The sequence below is a fragment of the Saccopteryx leptura genome, chromosome 4 (assembly GCF_036850995.1).
Source record: "Saccopteryx leptura isolate mSacLep1 chromosome 4, mSacLep1_pri_phased_curated, whole genome shotgun sequence".
Taxonomy (NCBI): Eukaryota; Metazoa; Chordata; class Mammalia; order Chiroptera; family Emballonuridae; genus Saccopteryx; species Saccopteryx leptura.
This window is the reverse complement of record NC_089506.1, coordinates 32,653,018-32,659,017: the sequence shown is the minus strand read 5'-3', so window position 1 is coordinate 32,659,017 and position 6,000 is coordinate 32,653,018.

Here is a 6,000-nt window from a genome sequence, read left to right as displayed (position 1 = left end):
CAATAAATAAATAACAATTCTTTGTCAGGCGATGATTAAATAAAGCTGGGTAACAGAGAATGTTGAGGCTGGGGACATTTAAATGTTGTGTAGGCTTCTGTCTTACTCCATTCCAGCTGCTATAAGAAAATATCATAGATTAGGTGACTTATAAACAACAGAAATTTATTCCTCACTGTTCTGGAGGCTGGGAGGTCCAACATCACTGTGCTGACAGTAAGTGTCTGGTGAGGGCCCATATCCCAGATGACCACCTTTCTACTTTAATATCACGTGATAGAAGGGGCAAGGGAGTTTTCTGGGTTGCTTTTATAAAGGCACTAATCTCATTAATGAGGGCCCTGCCCTCATGAATTTATCACCTCCCAAAGGCCCTACCTCCTAATACTTGGGGGTTAGGATTTTAATACTATGTGAATTTGGGAAGAACACAAACATTCATCCTATAATGGCCTCCCTGAGGAGGTGACATGTGACATAGTTTGCAGGAATAGCAAACAAGTTCTAGGAGAAGCGCTTGTGAGACAGAGGAGATACAAAAACTGTGCTGTCATTCTGCTCCCACTGCAGAATGTATGACCATGCATTTTGCTTCTTTAAAAAATTAAATTCATCTTCTGAAAAACTATGGCCATGACAGCATTTAATAGGTTAAGTAAAACAATTTTCTTAATGATTTTTCTGGATATGAGTCAAAGAGAAATGTGATCTTTTCATCAAGAAATTCACGGGCCTTTATATTTCATGGGCATCTGATGAAAAGCTCATGTCTAAGTTCTGGGTAGGTCTTCATGTTTATTAGGGTCCATGTAATTTACTCTAGGGAACTATCTTTAGGTCCAAATGAAAACCAGGCCAAACTAAGTATTTCTAAGTGCTTACAGATTAGGCCAATGCTCTTTTTTGTTTTTAAACATATAGCCAAAGGAAAAGGTCGTAGGAGAAAGATAAAGGGCAGCTTTGCCCAAGAGTGAACCCTGTATCAAAATTCTACTGACTGTTTTTCATTTTAATGCTTTGCCTTTCTTTGTGTTAATGGATCATAGATATGGTACCATTTTGAGAATGTCACATAACTAATAAAATGGGTCATTCCACTTCAGACTCAAGTTTATATATTGAAAGAAATTTTCTCTGTAGGGACAACAATTGAGGCTCATCTGTATATAGTAATGGTTTCGTTGAGCTAATGATATATGGTAAGAGTTATTTAAAAAATTTCTTAAGTTCCAAACTTGCTAATTAGAGATGGAATTGTATTATAATTGTTACCATTTTATTTTCATTTCTGCGTGAAGCACCTATAAATTATACAATTCTTGAGGCGTTAATACTTGAAGTAATAAGAAGCATGGATTAATATAAAAATGTGAAATTTAAAACTTTTTGACATCTTAAGAACTTCTGACATTATGTCCAGGTTTCTTCATTCGAACACTTCATACAGGTTTCTCACTGTTGAAACCAAACATCTTAAACTTCATATTCACCCTCTATCAGAAGGCTAAAAATGGGAATGATTAATATTATTCCATGTCACTTAACATTAGTATAATTCTACCCTCAGAGGATTCCACAGTGATAGGAACTATTAGGTTTCTCAGTTTGTTCAGTTGAGTTATGAAAAGATTTTCAGCTGAAATACTGAAATCTGATCACAAAATTGTGTTGTTGATATTTTTTGAACCAAGAACCAGATGCCCTGGGCCATTTTGTCTGTCATAGCTGATGTTTCTGTGAGCAGCTGTCATTGTGAGTTGCTAACTCGTTAGAATTCGTAAGATTTGGATGTGACCCATGGAGCTCTGTGAAGGCTGAAATTACTTTGGACTTCCCCTGCTTGTGGGGAAGTGAGGTCGTAAGTTTCCCAGCCATCCTCTCTGTTTCATCTTAGACATGTTTGTTCTAACTGAGAAATTCAACTTGACCCTGAACTTTGCCCTTGGTTATATACTACTTCTAGACTGGAAGTTTATTCATTTGTTAGATCTACTCTCATACCTGTAAGCAGGAAAAAGCCATTTGTCCACATTTTTCCCTTTTTCTTTTTTGTATAATGAGAACAAACAGAGCTCAGAGGCTAGTGCCTCTTGACAATCAGTGAAACCAACTAGACAAATAGGCCTGAAAGGAGTGAAGGGAATTGTGTCCCAATTATCAAAGCCCGTCACAATACTGAAGATGTTAAGTGGTGTGCGGAATATTTATATATAGTCATTTAGGTTGACAAATACATGTGGTTGTTTTTATGAAATGAGGGGCATTTCAAAAAGTATAAAAAATAATAAGCCATTCATTCACTCTAAGCTCTGTGTTCCTCCTTCCGACCCCATTCCTCTTCGCCCTTTACAGGTAACTACAACCTAGTGTTTATTGTTCCTAGGCATATTTTCATATCTTTTCACATAGGTATGTATCAATAATATATGAATTGTGTATATATATGTGTATGTATATCAATTAGGGCAGCGGTCGGCTCACAAGCCACATGCGGCTCTTTGGCCCCTTGAGTGTGGCTCTTCCACAAAATACCACGTGCGGGCGCTACCTCGATAAGGAATGTACCTACCTATATAGTTTAAGTTTAAAAAATTTGGATCTCAAAAGAAATTTCAATCGTTGTACTGTTGCTATTTGGCTCTGTTGACTAATGAGTTTGCTGACCACTGAATTAGGGTAACTCATGGTATATAATCATAAAGCAACTTTGTCTCTAATTTTATTTTTGTCCCTTTACATTTACTTACTAAGTATAATTCTTCCCCTGTCCCAGAATGAAAACTGAGGAAGGTCCATGATTACTTTTGTTACTCTTTGGTTGAAAAAAACAACCACACCAATGTACTATGTTCTCTTTAAGTCACAGAACAGTCCCAATTCAATAATTAAAATGGCCAGTTTTGTGATAATCAAAATCCCCCTCTGGAGAATGGTGCCATATTGTCAGTCAGTCAATGTGGTTACTGTTGGGAGTTCTGGTTACTTATTAGATTTTCCTGTCCTAAAGTAGTCCCTCCCTATCATCAGTTATTAGGATCCCTTTCTGCAATATTAAAAATGCCCCAGGCCCTGGCCGGTTGGCTCAGCGGTAGAGTGTCGGCCTAGCGTGCGGAGGACCCGGGTTCGACTCCCGGCCAGGGCACACAGGAGAAGCACTCATTTGCTTCTCCACCCCTCCACTGCGCTTTCCCCTCTGTCTCTCTCTTCCCCTCCCGCAGCCAAGGCTCCACTGGGGCAAAGATGGCCCGGGCGCTGGGGATGGCTCCTTGGCCTCTGCCCCAGGCGCTGGAGTGGCTCTGGTCGCAACATGGCGACGCCCAGGATGGGCAGAGCATCGCCCCCTGGTGGGCAGAGCGTCGCCCCTGGTGGGTGTGCCGGGTGGATCCCGGTCGGGCGCATGCGGGAGTCTGTCTGACTGTCTCTCCCTGTTTCCAGCTTCAGAAAAATGAAAAAAAAAAAAAAAAATGCCCCAAACATGCTGTTAGGCCTTTCCTAATTGTTTAACTCAGTGGTCGGCAAACTCATTAGTCAACAGAGCCAAATATCAACAGTACAACAATTGAAATTTATTTTGAGAGCCAAATTTTTTACACTTAAACTATATAGATAGGTACATTGTTATTAACTTAATTAGGGTACTGCTAAGCTGGCCTTTGCTAAAAATGTCACATGCTATTAGGTTGCACGTGGCTCATGAGCGGTGGTTTGCTGACCACTGGTTTACTTGAAACACTCTACATTTTAAAATTAGACAGTAACATCTACACTAATGTTGCTTTTCCAAGCATATAATCCTTTGAACCAATCTAAATTAGGAACCACACTCTAGAAAACACTTGTACTTTGTGTGAGGTGCACAAGATATGTTACAGTTATGTACGCCAATCCTTTAATTTGGAAGAAAAGGTTACATCACATCTATGTTTTTGAGTCCTTGTATATCAGTGTCTGACCTCCTACAGTTACGTTGTTTGGCATTTGGTTGTTCCCAGAAGACTAATTGCCAAGGCATTTTGAATACAAACTATTATGTTCATTTCCTGGCAATAAACTGGTCTGTGAAAATATGAGGTAGGAGAATGTATATGAACAGTAACATTAAGATCAAGAACAGGTCTGTCAGCCAATGGACTGATTCTTAGTCCCTTTCCCCCACCTCTTGAAAAAAACAACTCTTTATAAGGGAAACAAAAAGAAATTTTTCACAGACAAGGTGATTTATTAATCTAAAGATGAAAGATTTCACTACCATGATAGAAAGTGACTGCACAAAGTTAAATAAGTTCTGACAAGGTCAATACTTATGTTGCTCAGATATCGTTTTTAAAAAAAAAATCAGAAAAATCTCCTGGCATGAATTTGTTTTAACTTGTCAGTGACCCTTAACCAAAAATATTTGGTTGTAATTGATTTATAAAATTATTTCTCTATGCAAAATGGGGACTTGAAAAAATTTATTTATTTTAGAGAGAGGAGACAGAGAGAGAGAGAGAGAGAGGAGGGAGGAGCAGAAAGCATCAACTCCCATATGTGCCTTGACCAAGAAAGTCCAGGGTTTCAAATCGGCGACCTCAGTATTCCAGGTCCACGCTTTTATCCACTGCGCCACCGCAGGTCAGGCAGAGACTTGAAAAATTTTAAAGTAGGCATGAAGTTCTTATAGAGCTCCTAGTTTGAGGCAGAATTTCACAGAACTTCACACCTGCACCATTTGACGTATATGGAAAGAATTTAGGATATGTTACAAAAGAGTTACAGCCTTTATTTTGGTCATGTTATTCTGTGTTTACTAATTTTTGGAGCAAAATACATGTATCACTGTATTCCTAAAATATCCTAGAATTTAGGTGGTCCAGAACCCACATTTTGGCATTCACAATTCATGGCTTATAAGATGTTGATCAGGCAGTTGCTATCTTCTCCATGTTGCCAAGTTTTGAGTGCTGCAGAGTAATATTATTAAACCATTTATTCCAAGTCTGTGGAAGGAAGAATAAAAGTCTTGAGAGCACCTTTGCGGTTTATTAAAGTTGGTCACTGGGTAATAGGCGTTATCTTCCAACCAACCACCAGTGAGGATGGGATCACTTTGGCTTGTTTCAATGATCTGTGCTGAGATAGCTTCTGGTGATTAGATCTCAAAACATTCATTTTAGCTAAGTGACAAGCACATTTTTCATAGTTTCTTGTAACTTTGTATGTAGAGAAATCAAATAGTAAGGGCTAAAAGGAATACAAAGTATTCTCACTTTATTAGGTCCTAGAGATCTTTGAAGTGAAACTTTCTAAAAGTGAACTTTTATTTGAAGAGTAAATAAAACAATTAAGGAGAAATACAAATATACTTGAAAATATTTCCTAGCTTTGATCAGCTAAATTGAATATCACACTTTGGCAATGTCAATGACACACAGAACAATTAGAGGGCAAAGTAAAAGTAGGAGGCTGGTTTGTTATTTACATACCTCTTCTTTTCCCTGAGAATTCCTCATCTAGAGAAGAAAGGCCATTCAAATCCTTGAGAAGTTACCGCTGGGCAAAAATCCACTCCAGTGGAGTTTGAGCCACAGATGATCATTTTTCCAGTCTTAGACCAAGACTTTAAAAGGGGAGTATACAAGTCACTACATCTTATTAATCAAGATGTAGTAAAGTAACTTGTTACTGACCTGTCAACTTCTATCTCATCCATTCACCTTGCAAATATGAGTGCTAAGTATATGTAGCACTGTGTATGATAATGCTTGGAGTCAGGGACGGATGCAAGGATAAGTAGAAACATAATACTAATACTATGACATTCTTGATCTGAAATCAAAACAAATAAAACAAGAGACAAACCATATTACTCTTGAGAAACTATGACTTCTATCTTACACTGGGAGCCAGGGCCAAGTGGAACATAGAAGGAACTTAATTTGTGTCTAATGACCTACCTCTTTTTTGACTACCAGCTACATTTGAGATTATTTACAATTTTTTGGTTAGGAAAGGGAACCT